At 32.5% G+C, this 18,579-nt stretch overlaps 2 pseudogenes; one reads left to right on the forward strand and one right to left on the reverse strand.

Moving 5' to 3' along the window:
* LOC105777951 (chemocyanin-like) overlaps positions 1 to 17,295 on the forward strand; it is a 34,721-nt pseudogene extending 17,426 nt beyond the window's left edge.
* A 379-nt stretch (positions 17,296 to 17,674) lies between these two features.
* LOC105775455 (uncharacterized) overlaps positions 17,675 to 18,579 on the reverse strand; it is a 70,287-nt pseudogene continuing 69,382 nt past the window's right edge.

Raw genomic sequence — 18,579 nt, forward strand, 5'->3', positions numbered from 1 at the left:
TTCAAACTTCCAATTAGATCCTTTCATTTCTCACCTTTAGTACAAAATTATAAACCTTTTAAAATTGACAATTTAACATTATATAATTATATATTCACAATTTAACCATCATAAATACATATAAACACATTTCGATACTCTATAAACTTACGGTACAAAAAAATTGAAGTGCGAGACTAATCTGTAATTTCTCCTATTTCTCGATTAACTTCCGATTGATTAAATTCCAAATCTATAATAATTTATTACAATTTATCAATTCCAACAGCCTTATAACATCTTAGTATATGTATATAACAACTTAACTTCATCTTGTACAATTTCTCTAAAGTTTCACATTTTTCAATTTAGTCCCTAAAATTGAAATAGTTATATCTTTATAATCTAAGCTTCTTTTTCATTCGGTTTCAATTTCATCCATTTATAGCCTTCTAAATACAATTATTATAGAAATTTCTTATCACTTTTGACACATTTACATTTTAGTCCCTATACTCAAAATTAACAAATTTCACTTTACAAATTAATCTTATTACATTTCTAAGCATCAAATCCGGCCATTAAACATTAAAAACCTCAAAAATCATCAATGGAAAAATTTCAAAACTTTAACATTTTTATGATTTAATACCCAGGCTATCTAGATTAAGCTACAATGATCTCAAAAATATAAAATTTACAAAAACGGTTGAACATTCACTCACCATGCAAAAACATAAGTTTGGTCGAATATGAAGCTTCAACCATGGCTTCTCAACCTTTTCTTTTTGCAAAAGAAATAGTGTTGGTAAAAAAATAAAGATGATGACTTTGCTTTTATCATTTTTTATAGTTTAAAATCTTATATTAATTTAATGATAATAATTTTTTAAAATTGTTTCCAGCACAACACTACCTAATCGTCACCACAATTCTAGATGTGTTCCAATTGCCACCTTGGTCCTTTAATGATTTCCAATTATTCCTTTTAACGAATAAAAATCTATATCGATAAACTGTTATGGTTTTTACGATTTAGTCATTGTACCTTAATTAATCACTAAATCAATAAAATTACTTATAAAAAATTTAATACACTTATACAATATTTCCATAAATATTTAATAAAATATTTACAACCTCAAATTTTAAAAACGAGGTTTCAATACCTCAATTTCCAAAACCATTGACTTTCAAACCAATACACTTGTACCTTAACTAACTTTCCACATAACCAAAATTATTAGACTAGAATTCAATATAACACTATAATAACTTCATAAATATTAATAAATAATATTTATTGACTCGATCATCAAAAGCGAAGTTTCAAAACTACTATTTCAATTACCTTTAAAAATTACTGTTGTTACAAAATACATATTTTATATTTTCCAAAAAAACATTAATTTTCCAATTAAATAATTTTCTCATCCTAGTTTGACCATCGGTAAAATTTTGACGATTATACTCTTGGCAAAATTTTCAATAAAATATATTCAATATTTTACAACTCAACTTCTTCACTTTTACCGAATGGTTTATTTTCATTTTGGTCTTTAAAAATAAAAAATATAAACTCATTCTTCCGATCATTTATGAGTAATCCATATATATTTGCAAATAGATCTTTTCTCATTTTCAGTTCCATTTTTATTTCCAATTTTTGAGAAACCCACATTCTTGTCCAAATGGTTCCATTTCTCCATTTCAGAGAAAACCATAATCAATTTTGATTGTTTTCTATCTCTATATTTCTATTTATTCTATTCATTTTGATTCAAACATGTAATTCATTTATGGTTTCAACGAGCTAGAGGAGAGGCCGATTGAACATAGGTAATTAGGGATCAAATGATTTATAATTAAGTTTCAGCTTTTCGCCTATTAATTATAAATTTATTTAGTCACGAAATCATTCCACTATAGTATTGTGACTGAGCTCTTCCAAGCGACATACCATTACGAAAGCAAATATTCAGTGCTTGTCCAATGACCTTGTCATAAGTGTGTTACCCTCATAGTATATCCTTGATCTCTTTGGAATAATACCTGCTCTCCCAATGTGATCCTATTTTATCTCATGCTAACCATTACATCTTCCTTCATAAAAAGTCAACCACTATCAAATAGTGATAAAGTCATTCATCACAAAGGCAAACAACCCCTGACCACATTTACTTTTCATCAACCATGCAATGTGAATGAGAGGATATCATTTACCCATGTCTCGGGATATGAATTTCACTGTTGTGAATGACGTTACATACTGTAGAAGTCGTACACCAAACACACCAGCTTTTGGTTCCTTATCTATTCGAACTCAAGCTTTTACATACATTAAAGTGTACGAGTCACACATACATAGTCTGTCATACACTTATAATTAAGGTATGTCACATTATGAATGCCACAAGTGAAAACATCTATAAATGGATTCAGGATCTATTCTGCATGGGTCCTGTTCGACGTACTATTAGTCTAGTCAATCACATCTATGTCTCTATCTTCTAGGAGTCATCCGCTCTAATGCCCAAGACAAAGCATCTACCCAATTGGACTTGATAAACAACATATTAGTCTTTCAATTGGTTTGCTCATTTCCAATTAGACTAAGGACATGTTTAATTTTGTCTATTAATAGATGTTGTCATTTTGTATTACAATCCGACCATGTTAAACATTAGACAACCAGTGACAACATTTGCTTCCATTCTGGTTTGCATGCCAAACTCATTTGAGGAAAATAATACAAAGTATATTAATTGTAATAAATGAAATTGTTTTATTTACTAATCTATTTTAAAAAATTTCAAGTGTATTTAGACGAAAATACTACACTTAGGGCACCAAATCCAACAGTCTCCTACTGGCCCTAGTGAAGTAGATAAGTCATGTTTTGCATTAGTTTTCCCTTCCAAATGTTTCCCAAAGAGATCTCCAACTAGTAGAGTCTTGGCAAAACAAATCCCCAAGGTTTGTCCTCATATGCGATCTTTGACTACATCCACTATTCCATCAAACACTACCATCTCCTTTATGATACTTTATATCAATGAGTTTTATCCTTATGGGGTTTCTTTGATCTATAGCTATATCCACACTATTATACTGCTATAACTTTTCCATACCTCATACTCGGCCCTCCATAGTGAAGTTAGCAGTGCAACCGTTCCTGACACTTATTCACACTATGGACATGTCGTCTAGGATAAAACACAAAATTAGGAAAATAGTTCTTTTTTTTAGGGGTAAAAACAAAAATTCTCTCTTCTTTAGCAAACACTGGTAGAATTGTTGTAACAACCTATACCCAGCCCGTCCCCGAGAGAATTTTCAGGTGAGTGTTTATAAACGATGGTGTATAAACACTCACCAATTACGATTTTTCTAAAAAGTTGAAAGCTCAAACTAAATTTCCAAATAACGCATTGAATCATGTCCATAAGCAGCTAATCTAATCACTCACAATTACGATTTCGCTGAATAGTCGAAAGCTCAAACTAACTTTTCCTTGCCATTATCTCTACTTATAAATGGTCCTATCGATTCCAATGTTTCAACAAAGTAAATCACACAACAACACAGTCAACATTCAGTCACAGACTCACATAAAAAAATCCAAAAACACAAGCCTAAGCTAGGTTCTCTTTTGACCGAAACCTTCGACACAGAAAACTTAAAAATTGAATATCTTGGTCTATACTTCATATTTTTTCTTGAAACTAATTCCATTCATCTAATTATTTACCTACGACTGATTCTCAACCTTTAAACTTCGCAAAACTACTCAATTCATGGTATCAAAATTTTATGTAGTATAATAGGCATTTTTCATTAAAACTCATTAAAACATTAGAAATATTTAATGAAACTTTTAAGTAAGTTTAGAAACCTAATAATCATGTCAAAACCTACTAATTAACACTTTGAAATCACATTTTTACTCGAAAACCTGAAATTCACCATTAACGACTCTATTTTTGGCTTTTATTTAAAACTATTCAATTTAATGGTTAAAATCCCATTTAAAATATCATATATCATTTAAAACTAATTAGGAATTGAATTGTTACCTTAGTTGACGAAAAATTGAGTGTTTGATTAAAAATATGAAAAACTCACAAGCCTGACAATAGAGGAAAGTATGGTATTTTTGGGTGTTTAATTTAACTTCTATGAAGGTTTATGACTAGGAGAATGATAGAAATCAAAGGAATAGAGTTTAGGAATCAAAATTGGGTGATTGGGGTTTTAGGGGAGGAGTGGATGACAACACAAGTGAATGGAGAAAAGTTTATGTGAATATGCTATAAGTGGGGAAGATATTATTAGGTTGAGTGAAAATTTTGGTGATATTTCTTCATAAACACACAAAATTTTACCCTTTTTACAAATCGGTCCTTAACTAAAAATTAAAGGTTTCTAAAACACATTTTCAAATATTGATTTTAATTTCTAAAAACTATATTCAAAAATATTACGGATATATACACTTTATGGCTAAAATTCCTAAATTACACCTAAAACTTTAGGCCCAATTTAAGGTTGTTACAATTCTCCACCTCTAAAAAGAATTTCGTCCTTGAAATTTACCTACTAGCACGTCACTTGCTTAATCACAAAATATGTTATTTCTACTTTTAAACTAACCATCACACTTTCGTTGCGCACTCTGATTCCTATTTTCTTTAACTTCCTACCGCTTTTCTTAAAGATTATCTTCACTACCACAGACTACTCTACGGTAACTTCTTTAACAATTTCCTATTCGCTATGACACTCTCTCATCTAAAGAACTTGTAACCATTTTTCCTAATTCAATAGTCCCTATTGGGATCTCTACTTATTAGTTAAATTTCTCAAAATTTACGGAGGCGTAGAACCTAAATCTACTAACGAGAATAAAAGAAGTGATTACAAGGAAAAAATACCCTCAATTTCATCGATGAATCTTGACCCTATGGCTCCCTAACAACATAATCCTGAGCTACACCTCCAAACTCAAAATGTTTAGCAATAACATAAGCAACAATTCGCTACCCAACCGATCTTCCATTACCTCTACCGCGACCACAACGTCTAGCAGGTGCCAAACGCTGAGTCTGCGATACCTCTACTCTATTCAGGCAATCCCTCAGAAAATGTTCCTCCAAACCACACTCAAAATACCCACCGGTCAACTTACGACACTCACCAGAATGCCTATGGTCACAATGTGTACAAAACGGTCATCTAGAACCACTCGACGAACCACTAGTACTAACTACAACACTGTCTTGCTTCCCAGACTGACTTGGTCGGAACTCGTGCTGTGCTCTCCTATCAGAACCCTGAATATCATGTCTTCTCTTAGACGGTCATCCAGATGCATCATTAGAATCCGTTTTACTAGACTTAGTAACCATAGAACGAGGCAACTCAGTCAAAGTCCCCTCAATAGCCTCGGCTTTCTCAACTAACTCATCAAACATCTCTACATTTTATGCTACCAAATAAACCCAAATCTCACGATTAAGCACAAATCGATACCTCTTTCATCGATCCCTCTCAAAAAGTATCATCTTAGGAGCATACTGACTAAGTCATACGAACTTAGCCTCATAATCAACCACTATCAAATCACCCTAAACCAAATCCAAAAATGCATGCTTACGAGCCTCCATATACTGTTCACCAATAAACTTCCTCTTAAAAACCTCAAGAAAATATCCCCAAGTCAAATGATAAGTAGTAGTACCTCTCCTAATCGCATTCCACCAATGATGAGCCCTACTGTTAAGTAAGGACACAGTACAACCCAACTTCCCTTAATTAGAACATGACATCTGTGTGAGGATCCTTTCAACTCCCTCCAAAAAATACTCAAATATGGTCGAATCAATAACTTTTACCTTAGAAAATTTCTTACCACCCAACGCCGGAAGATGTTCAAGTGGCAACCCTCGGTTAACAGGCACAGGATTGGCAGGTGCAAGAGCAGGTTTAGCATCAACAATCTGCTAAAACGCTCCAATCATAGCTTCCATCATAGGGCCTACACCCTCATTAGGTATGTTCACTCTGCGTGGTGGCACAGAAGGTGCAGAGGATGTACTATCCTCTTGAGCACTAGCTCTAACATTTACATGTCTAGGAGGCATATCTAATAATCTAACATACAAACAAACAAATACATGGTGTGAGGGTCGAGGAGATGATCCAAGTTTTACTCCTACAAACAAACTTCAAGATCTAAGGCAATGTGTTCCCATTCCCACATGCAATTCAATCAGAATATTTCAAGCCACCTTATGCAATTCAAACATCATTATATCACAACTTCAAGAAAATAGAGAAATTTAGACTCACGAGTTTCGAAACTTCAAAGACACAACAATCACCTAGGTCTGAGCGTTAATGAACCTAAGCCCTTATACCATTAAATGTAACACCCTATACCTGACTTGGTCTCCGAGCTTGAGTAATAGGACGGTACACCACCAGCTCACATCATGTATTGTCACATTTCATGCAAACATATTTTATCTTGGCACTTATACAAATTTTAAATTGGACATATAATAATTATCAATATAACAAGAAAAATCTACCTTAAACGAGCTTATTAAATCAATTAAACATGTTTTAGGACCACTTAGCAAAAATACCAACACAAGTCACGTAAGTATCAATACTATAACAAATGTCTCAATATTTCCTTTAGATGGTATCAATACCAATTTGAAAATTGATACCAAAACTACTTACTATTTCTCGTTGAGAAACCAAAGTAACGAAAATTATAGGTACCATTTACAAAGTATCAGTAACTTTACCCCGAGTATCGATACTCGTGATATGGTATCAATACAAAATTAAGATTCTGGCTTCTTACACATTTGAAAATCATAGAGGTATTATTTTTACAACGCAAATATCGGTACCTCTACATTAGACCCTAAAATTGTAGCACATATAAGCACATAGATCATACCAACTTGTATCAATTCATCATGCTACTATCACATTATCAAATAAATGTCAAAACGACCATAATAAAGTTTTAACATTGAAAATTATTCCGAGTAGTAGTCAACATAACATGATTTAAACCTCAAAATCCTAAGAGTAATTAAGTTATGGAATGTTAAAAAATCATGGCAAAAACTAGCACAAAGTCTACCATATTGCCTTATTTCCAAAACCAAATTGAATAAACAATAGAGACCCACAAAAAGCGAAATGGACTTGTTTGGATCACCCCTCAACAACCATACCGCTGACACCAGCACTTAACTACTCTGCAAGGGTTTAAAAGGAGTGGGTGAGCTCAACAAGATCAGTGAATGCCTAGAACAACTACTATGCAAACATGTCATTAAGCATTCGTAGAAAACACACATGGCATAATTAGAATAATTTCAACTTTATCGACATATTCCAATTACGCAAGCACGTTTAACAATTTATTTACTAAGTTATTACATACACTTTCGCATATACATCACAATACATAGAAACATAGTTATAGACAATTTCCACAATAGTCACATATCATATAGACAAATATCACAACACACACATATTCATATATTATGATAGTTTGAGATAATTTGACACTTGAGCTACGAAACTTAAAAGTGGGCACTACCACCACACATCATATACACGGATCTCCAACACACCACATAGACTCATAGAGTTAAACATGTCCCGTAAGTGAAGCATTAAGCTAACACTCTCCAACACACTGAACATGTCCCGTTGAATGGAGCTTAGCTCACATCCCCTTATCTCTCCAAACATGTCCCAGTGCCTCAATGCCCAAATCTCATATATATATGGGTGAGTACTTACAATCCTATGGCATGCCAACTATATCCAATGGTCTCAAGTATCATAAGGCCAAAATATCTGTATTTAAACACATATGTTACTTACCGATTTTCGTTTACTATCACCCCATATTTGTAACATTTGCACAATATTATCACTGTCACTTAGCATGTATGTCATGCCTACATATACTCTTTCACAACAATAATCATGAACATACAACACATATATATCATCTCATTTCAGTTCACATTTTCATAATAATGCAAGTGCATATTCCACAAGATAAATATCAACATAAGGAAGCTTACGCTTAGAATGTAGAGTAGGGGCTTACGCTACAACTAAATTCCCAAATAACGCATTGAATCATGTCCACAAGCAGCTAATCTAAACACTCACCAATTACGTTTTCGCTAAAAAGCTGAAAGCTCAAACTAGCTTTTCCTTGCCTTTATCTCTACTTATAGAAGGTCCTATCGATTCCAACGCTTCAAAAAAGTAAATCACACAACAACACAATCAACATTCAGTCAAAGACTCACATAAAAAAAATCCAAAAACACAAGCCTAAGCTAGGTTCTCTTTTGACCGAAACCTCGACATAGAAAACTTAAAATTTGAATATCTCGATTTATACTTAATTTTTTGCCTAAAATGAATTCCATTCATCTAATTATTTACCTACGACTGATTCTCAACCTTTATACTTCACAAAACTACTCAATTCATGGTATTAAATTTTTTTTGACGTACAATAGGCATTTTCCATGAAAACTCATTAAAACCTTAGGAATCATTAATAAAACTTTTAAGTAAGTTTATAAACCTCATAATCATGTAAACACCTACTGATTAATACTTTGAAATCACATTTTTACTCGAAAACCTAAAATTCACAGTTAACGACTTTATTTTCAGCTTTTATTTAAAACATACAATTTAATGGCGAAAAATTCCGTTTAAAAGACATACATCATATAAAATTGATTAGGGATTGAACCGTGACCTTAGTTGATGAAAAATCGAGCGTTTGATCAAAAAATCGAAAAACTTACAAGCTTGACAATGGAGGAAACTATGGTGTTTTTGGGTGTTTTTGTTAACTTCTATGGAGGTTTATGACTAGGAGGATGATAGAAATCAAATGCGTAGAATTTAGGAATCAAATTTGGGTTATTGGGGTTTTAAGGGAGCAATGGACGACAACACAAGGGAATGGAGAAAAGTTTTCGTGAATATGCTATAGGTGGGGAAGATATTAGGTTGATTTTAAAATTTTGTGAAATTGCTTCATAAACACACAAAATTTTCCCCCTTTTACAGATCAATCCTTAATTAAAAATTAAAGGTTTCTAAAACAAGTTTACAAAATTTGATTTGAATTTCTAAAAACCATATTCGAAAACATTATCGATATACCATGATAGAAAATTTCAAACACTCTGAGGCTAAAATTCCTAAATTACCCCTAAAACTCCAAAGCCGTATTTTAGGGTGTTACAATTATTTTGTTGGATAAAAATATTTAATAGTTGAGAATAAATTGTCTCTATTTTTCGGTAGAGTAAAAATCTCTCAAAGTTATGTAAATAGCTCTACCGGTGCAATCTATTTATAGGGAGAGAAGGTAGAACCCTTGTTGAATTGTAGAGGTTTATTTCAAATAGAAAAAACAACTTCATAGTCCAACTAAGAGAGGGAGAGGGGCTACTAGGGTGTGCTTACCCTCATATGTAATATGATGGGGATTTAGGTCTCTCATTGTATTAGACCCAGTTATATGTGCTTTTTGACATTTAACCCAATACTTTATAATTTAATCCAATGTAATACATGTTTTTCTATTTTCAAAATAAACATTATTTTCCCAATTAAATAATTTTTTCATCCCAATTTTACCCTCGATAAAATTATAACAATTTTACCATTGTTAAAATTTCCAAGAAAATATATTCAATATTTCACAACTTAACGTTTTCACTATGACCGAACGATTTATTTTCATTTATAGGGTTTAAAACTAGTCAAAAACATAAACTCATTCTTCCAACCATTTATAAGTAATCCATATATATTTGCAAACGGACCATTTCTAATTTTCATTTTCATTTCTATTTCTATTTTTAAGAAACCCACATTCATTTCTAAATGATTCCATTTCTTCATTTCAGAGAAAATCATAATATTTTTTATTGTTTTCCGTTTCTCCATTTCTATTCATTCTATTCATTTTTATTTAAACACACAATTCACTTATGGTTTTAATGAGTTAGCGGAGGGATCGATTGGACATATATAATTAGGGCCCAAATGATTTATAAGTAAGTTCTGACTTTTCTCTTATTAATTATAAACTCATTTAGTCAAAAATTCATTCCACTATAGTATTGTGGCTGAGCTCTCCATAACGACATACCATTACAAAAACAACTATCCAATGCTCGTCCAATGACCTTGTCATAATTGTGTTACCCTTATAATATATCCGTGATCTTTTTGGGATAATATTCGTTCTCCTAATATGATCTTATTTTATCTCATGGTAAACATTGCACCTTCCTTCATGAAAAGTCAATCACTATCAAATAGTGATCAAGTCATTCATCATAAAGATGAACAACTCGTGGTCACGTTTACTTTTCATCAACCATGTAATGCCAATGAAAGGATATCATTTACCCATGCCTAAGGCTATGAACTCCAGTATTGTGAATGACGCTACATACTATAGAAGTCGTACACCAAATGAGCCAGTTTCGGTTCCTTATCTGTTCGAACTTAGGTTTTTACTTAAATCAAAGTGTACGGGTCACACATGCATAGTCTGTCATCCAGTTATGATTTAGGTATGCCACACTATGAGTGTCACAATTGAATTTATCAATAAATAGATTCAGGATCTATTTTGCTTGGGTCCTATTCGATGTACTGTCAGTCCAGTCAATCACATCTCTGTCTCTATCTCTAGGAGTCATCTGCTCCAGTGCCCAAGACAAAGCATCTACCAAATTGGACTTGATAAACAACATATTAGTCTTATAATTGGTTTGATCATTTCCAATTAGACTAAGAACTTGTTTAGTTTTGTCTACTAATACAAGCTATCTTTCTATATTACGATATGAGCACATAATACTGCTTAGTATTAGTTAAACATTAGACAACCAATGAGCAACATTTGCTTCTATTTTGTTTTGCGTGCAAAAACCATTTGAGGATATAATACAAAATATGTTAATTGTAATCAATGAATTTGTTTTATTAACCAATCTATTCGAAAAAAATTACAAGTGTACTTAAACGAAAATACTACACTTAAAGCACCAAATCCAACAATGACTCCTTCACAGATGAGGAAATTACTGCTTTACCAATTATCTTTGAATCTTGTAGAACATAAAGATTGTTGGTCTTTCAACCTCTCATCAGAACGAGAGCTCCATGAGATACCTTAATGTCGCTTGACTCAACTTCGATCTTATGACCTTTCGAGTCTCACTTTCCCAAGGAGATGAGATTCTTCTTTAAATTAGGCATATGCTTGACATCTGATAGTGTCCTAACGGTTCCATTGTGTCTTGATTTGAACGTACCAACACCGGTTAGCTTACAGGGTGAATTGTTCCCTATAAGCACAACTCCACCTTCAACTAGACTTTATGTGGAGAATAAGTTCTTGTTTGGACACATATAGAAAGAACGCCCCAAATCTAAAGTCCACTCAGACGTAAGTTTAGACCTTTCAGTCATAGACACCAACAATCACTGCCATCCTTGACTACACTATCATTGGCTACCTCAACCTTTTGTTCCTCATTGCTCTCAGCAACCTTCCTATATTTATTTTTCAACTTATAACATTCTACCTTAATGTGACCCAAGTTCTTGTAGTAGTGACATGTTTTGTCACGATTCCTAGACTTCGATCTTGACCTAGATTTGTTTTGACTTGAATCCTAAGTGTGTTGCCTGTCTTTAGCAACCAAAAGCGAAGCTTGATCACCAGGCTTGCTACTCCAACCTAGCTCATTATCAAGTTTCTCTTTGCTCAACAAGTTACCCTTCATATCTTCAAATGAGAGTTTATCTCTACCATAAATCAGGATCTCCCTGAAGGTTTTATACGAAGGGGGCAAAGAGCACAATAATAGTATAGTCTAATCTTCATCATCTATACTAACCTTGACATTCCTTAGATTGTTCAAGAGAGTAACAAATTGACTGATGTGACCCTTAAGGTTCTCACCTTTTTCCATACGGTATGTGTATAATTAATGTTTCAATACCAAGCGATTTACGAGAGACTTTATCATATATCGGGCTTTCAATTTCCTCCATAGGGTTGTTTTTGTCTTCTCCAAAAGCACCTCCTACAATACATTTTTAGTGAGACACAACTGAATTGTTGACAATGCCTTCACGTCAAGTTCCTCCCGCTCTGCCTGATTCGCATCCGCGGGATTTCCCCTGTAATAACCTTTTTCAGACCGTTCTGAACTAGAATTGTTGTCATCTGAACTTACCACAAACTAAAATTTGTGATCTCGTCAAACTTCTCGATGTCGAATCTCATTATTTCCATCCTAAATGAGTTGAACTGCAAAAGCTGAACCAGGCTCTGATGCCAATTTATTGGGGATCAACCCGTATAAATAACGAGTAAGAAAGGTAGAAAAGATCAAATACACAAATATTATGTGAAAAACCCTCAAAGAAGGATAAAAACCATGGGCAAAGGAGACTTCACTTATTGAGAAAATAAATGAATATTACAAGATGGATAAAATAACGTAAATGAGCAGAACCCAGATACAAAGCTCTCTAAAAAACTCTCCCCAAAACTCTTTATCAAATATCATGTAAGAGATATTCTGTCAACTCTCTAAACAGGGTTACAAAGATAGTTTAAATAGGCTAATATTAAAGTCCTAATTTGGCTAAAATATTCTTAGACTAATCAGAGTTCAATTACGAAAAGATAGTAGAGTTTAATTGGGTGAAAAACTCGATTTAAGTTGAATACACATTGCCACATCGTGACGTGGCATATCGCCTCATTAGAGTGTTGTCAATTCTGTCATCGTGATGTTGTTCTCCTCCTCATCTTGACGTCAACCCACACCATGGTATGCAACACAAATAAAATTCATATAATTGGAGATCTTTAAGCTTCCGTTCATTATTATATATTTCCTATAGTTCATATTAGGTGGCCATTAGACCTTATATGATTCCAAGATTCTTTTTCACACGTAGGCACTATAAGTGTTTTGCATATACGTACACATTTTCACATTTATTTAGGCCTTATGCTCATGTCTATTTTCATATAATGGTTCGAAATAGTGTGGATTCATAATTTCTTTGTTCATTATCTTTCACACAAAAAATATCATGCTTTTTAACAAGATGTCGACTCTATCGACTGAAAGTAGGAATTCACAATTCTTCACATATTTGTCCATAGTGACATTATTAGCATTTTCGATATGAATAACTTAGTTCATACACATTCAATAATCACTTTATGGTAACCAATTCATATGACATTTTACTAGGAATTTTAATACCTTGTAATAAAGGATTATTAGGCCTTTAGTTTTCTAAGTTTCTTTTTATCTAAAATTTAATTTATGGAAATCGAACACATACATTTCAATACCATTTTCATATTTATTTCTCAATTTCATCAAATTTTCGTAAACATGACAACATAGGTAAGTAAGGGTATCCAAAGATAGTTACCTTAATAGATACTCTACAAAACTTAATCATGCCCCTATAAGCCTTAATCCATCATCAATCAAGCTTTTAATTCCATTACTCATCATTTCTTTTCATTTTGCATACATGAAAATATAACAAAATATTTTCCATGCTTTCCCAATGCAACCTATAACAAAACTCAAAGTAGGGATGTAAGAAGTCATTTTTTACCTTATTGGAGCTTTCTCTCACTAGAACCCTTCAAACCCTAGGTTGACATGGATGAAAATGATAGAGGAAATGAGATTAGGAAGTTGTTTCAATGGTGATTTCATTAAAACTTCAAGGTGGGTTATGACATTTTTTAGAAAAAAATTGAGAAAATGCATGAAAATTGAGGAAGAAGAGGACAAATGCCAAGGGAGAGCTGGCCAACTGATTTTAGGCTAACGGGGGTTCTTTTTCCCCTATTTTTTATTTCAAATACAACACAAATGGGCTCAAGTCTAAGCATCCATGTTTAAGTTTTTTGTCAAATTGTAGTCTAATTCATGATATGAGATTCGAACGATCCATACAAATTTAGAATATCCAATATTACATTTAAATGTTATTTTCATCATGAAACTATCTAGAAATGACCAAAATACCTTTACAAGGTCAATTTACCTTTTTGCCCATTTATGTCTCTTAACATAGTTTCTTCACAATAAAGTTAGGAAATTCTAAATCTCATAATTCACTTATAATCTTTAATATGAAATTATGAAGGGTGAAAATTACATATTTTCCCTTTTTTCAATAAAGTTAGGAAATTTGTAATTTAGTCCTTGTACTTTCAAATCCTTTCCAATTTGGTTCAAAATGTGATTTTCACCATACCAGTACATATTCCAACTTACTGTTAGGCCAATTCATCAATAATAACTTACTTTCCTATTTTGGTCATATATGCTCTTTAGTCCCTAAACTTTTCAATGTTTGGAATTTAGTCCTTTTTGTCATGTTTTAACTCCTAAAAGTTCTTTTCAATGAATCTCATATCCAAAACCACTTTATCTTAATGTAAATTCCTTTATTTGACAAAATTTTCTCAATTTCTTAATAATTCATTATATCTCATACCGAATAATGTCACATGTCAAATAAAAATTTGGGATGTTCCATAAGGAATTACAATATAATTACAATATAATTACACTTTATCAACCAAACATGTTTTGTAAATTATAAAGAATTGTAATTCCAAGAGAGTGTAATTACTATCCTAGTAATTACATTTTCATCAATTACTATGTATTATCCAAACAAACTAGTAGTGGTCCCATTCTTTTAAGTAAGTGGATTTAAAATTGATTCACCTAATTATAATGAGTTATATTCTAAATGTAAGACATATTATGAGTATTTTATCCATTTAGGTTCATCACCTTTACCTTGTAATGACATTACTTCGTCCATGACCTTATTAATAATAAATCTTCATTAAGGTTAGGCTTCTTGAACATATATATGCATAGCACATGGAGTGCTTTTGGTCTACCTCACTAAGAAAATAAGGGTACTTTTTTGCATGGCTCACACATGAGACCTCACCTATTACATCTTCATTTGATTGTCGCCTATCTAAAGGACTATTGTGCTATCCAAATAGTCGATCAAAAAGAACATGCACGATGCACGTGTCAAGACTAAGACTAATAGATTGTCCCTTTGGACTATAAACACATGTCCTTAGGCTTACAAAATAAATACTTGTCTTTAGCATCGGGAAGACACTTATGTCTTTTCAACTACCCACTCATAAAATTAGAACACCCTGAACTTATAACTCCACTTATCGTGGCTCTCCGCACACTAATTTGTGAACCACCACCTCATTGACTTGCCTCATTTGCCCCTAACAAGATAGGACAGATATATAATATAAAAAATAATTAAAATACAATATATTAACAAAATAGCATAAACACCACGCGAGTATTGAATGATGGAGTGTGTCAAAATAAATATAAAACAAATTATTATGTATAAACTTTTATTTAAATTTACAACACATATTATACAAAATTCTCTCTACATTCAATCGAAATATTATACAAAAAAAATAGGATGAAATAAGATAATACATATTCTTAATGCACTATTTTTCTCGACAAACAATACGAAAATGAGATGAAATGATATAAGATATGATCATAAAAATTATTTTTAAAATCAGCTAAACAAACGCCACCTTTATTTATATATAAACAGAGTATTTTAAATATTATATGTTTTAATTTTTTAATGTTTAGTCATTTTTATTGTGTGGTTATATTTTTATTTATAATATTCAAACATTATTGTTTCAATTGTTAATTTCTTCAAAAAATAAAATAAAATTGATATACTAAATCATAATTAGAACTAAAACTAAATTAAAGTTATGAACAATAATACTTAAAGAAAATTGATATATAAAACAAATGAGAGTTTAGATAAAATGATAAAATAAAATTTTGAACTCTATGATGATTTAATTTCAAATCTCATGTGTATTCTTTTTAATATTTATATTAAAACAAATATAACTATCCTTATGATCATGTTTGTTACTTTCTAAAAAAATTGTTTTTGATAATTTTTAATTAAATGAGCACCCAACAAATCATTTAAATAATACTATACAGCCGAATTATATTGCAAAACTTTTAAAACCAAACCTGCACAGATAATCTTCGATTCTAGTTTTAAAATTGACCACGCTTATCCTAATTATACAAATTTATTTGATAGGTAAATTTAGGCAGAAAATATATTTATATATTTTTAAATTAAATAAATTTTTGGTTGAAATGATAGAGTTAGCTTTGGATTTTTATTTTTATTTTTGCACAAAATAAGTTACAAATTGGAAGATAATTGTATCAATAGGGTTTAAACTTTAAACCTTGATAATTAGTGTCAACAAGAGATATTAACGATTACTCCATTGTGTTGTTAAGGCAAATTTGTATCTTGAGTTAAAATCTCACAAATTATAATTTAATTTGCATTTTCAAAATTATGTTTATTTATTTTATATAATAATAAAAAATAAAAATATTGTTTTTGAAATAGAAGGGTATAGCCATTTCAGTACAGCCAGGAACTTAATTAGCCTGCTGCTTAAGATTTTGTCAGTTATATAATTCTTTTTTTTTTGTCACAACTTATATCAGTTCATTCGATGACACCAATGTTATACTGACGTACAGTTTTCGAGTACAATGCTCAGTTACACAATGTGATGCGGGTAACCCATTCGATGTACAGGGCCTGCAATACCTCGTCCCCTTTGGCTACATATACCACTGGCAATGACTCCATTAAAATAACTACTAAAGGTCACCATTTTTTTTTCTGTGGTGTTCCTGGACACTGTCAAGCTGGACAGAAAGTAGACATCAATGTGCTTCGCTTACCTGAAACAGCTCCGGCCTCAGCTCCCTCTGGGTCAACTTTGAGCCCGCCGCCCGTTCCTTCAGTGAGTGTTCCAGTATCCTCCCCGAGCAACGCTCTCACTTTGAGAGCTTCCAAGGGGAATTTTGCTAAACTTGGTTTAGCAATTACTGTTTTGCAGTTTTTGTATCAGGTTTCCCATTGAACCAAACTAGTTTTGCTTATTCCGTGGAATTATTTAGGGGCCTTTTGGGGGACCTTTCCTGGAATGGTTAATATACTTTTATAATCTCAAAGATTAATCATTGTACAATCAATTATACTAATCAGCAGCTCCTTTATGGAGGATTGCATGCTACTGCTAAAGCACCTCTCTTTTTGGCTTATATCATTCTCTTATCTCGATAAGTTCAAAATTCATATTATCCATGTCATTGTCTAGTACTAGTTGATCAACTAAAGTTTCATATAATTGGAAATATTTCAAGTATTTAAGACTCTGGTCCATATCTGACAATTCAATTGAGTTTCAAATCAAGCAAATTGTGCATAAGTTAAACCAACATAAAAAAAAAAAACTGTAACGTCATTACTCTTACCCTGGTGCCAATGTCATCTCTGAATTTGTTGGCTTTGAGCTACTTCTACTTCAATTCTCATCAATCATGAACTCTTTCCAAATAGGGCGTTTATTACAGACCTTGTCTACCATGGCATCAATGGGCACATTTTTTGCCTCCAGTAACTAGAACAATGCTTGAGCTATGATGAAGGTGAATAGCATGTTGGAGCTAACTGCAAAGGCAAATTCAGCTGTTCTTGTCTCAAGAGAGGAGGTTTCACTGGGTTTCAGTCAACCAAGAGGACCCCATGACCAGGCAAAGGCCATTACAAACAAACACACCAGTAACACAACAAACCACGCTTGGGTTTTTGTTAGGAACCAGTGGCGTGCAAGTGAACAAGAAGAATTGCTCTAATTATAGTCTGCATCACATAACTTGCTATAAGAACCCAACATGGAAGATTAGGAGATATTGACAGATAAAGTTGGTAACGAGTTTGTTTGTAAATCTTGATCTCTAATATGTTAAAACTGATGCATAACTGGCATACAAACATCTGAATACTAGCTTGGAGAAGTAGTATCCTCCTACTAAACTTAACAACTGCAAAGACCGAGACGAAAACATTTACAGATCCAGTAATCACTGAGGACAACAACGAAGCATCATTCTTGAATCCAATAGTTTGAAACAAGACAATAGCATAAAACACGATGGCATTGATTCTTGTAAATTGTTGGAAAAATTGAAGCATCACGCCAATAATTATAGGGGGCATGCCATAGCGGTTCATGAGTTTATTGCAAGGATGCTTCACTTCCTGGCAATTTTGTTGGCTATCACCATCTGTTCGAACTCGGAATCAACATCTTCAACACCCTTAATATTTTGTAGTATCGTGTGTCCTGATGACTTCTTTCCGTGCTCGACCAGGCTCACTGGTGTTTCAGTGATGATTAAAGAGCCTATGAACAAGATAGTGGCCAACAATCCTCAAGGACACTCTCCATCCGTAAGGGTGCTTATTGGATGTTGGTGATTAGGACTCAAACTTTGATGATTGATCCAGAGATTTGAAGCAGAA

Source organism: Gossypium raimondii, chromosome 10 (genome assembly GCF_025698545.1).
Source record: "Gossypium raimondii isolate GPD5lz chromosome 10, ASM2569854v1, whole genome shotgun sequence".
Lineage (NCBI taxonomy): Eukaryota > Viridiplantae > Streptophyta > Magnoliopsida > Malvales > Malvaceae > Gossypium > Gossypium raimondii.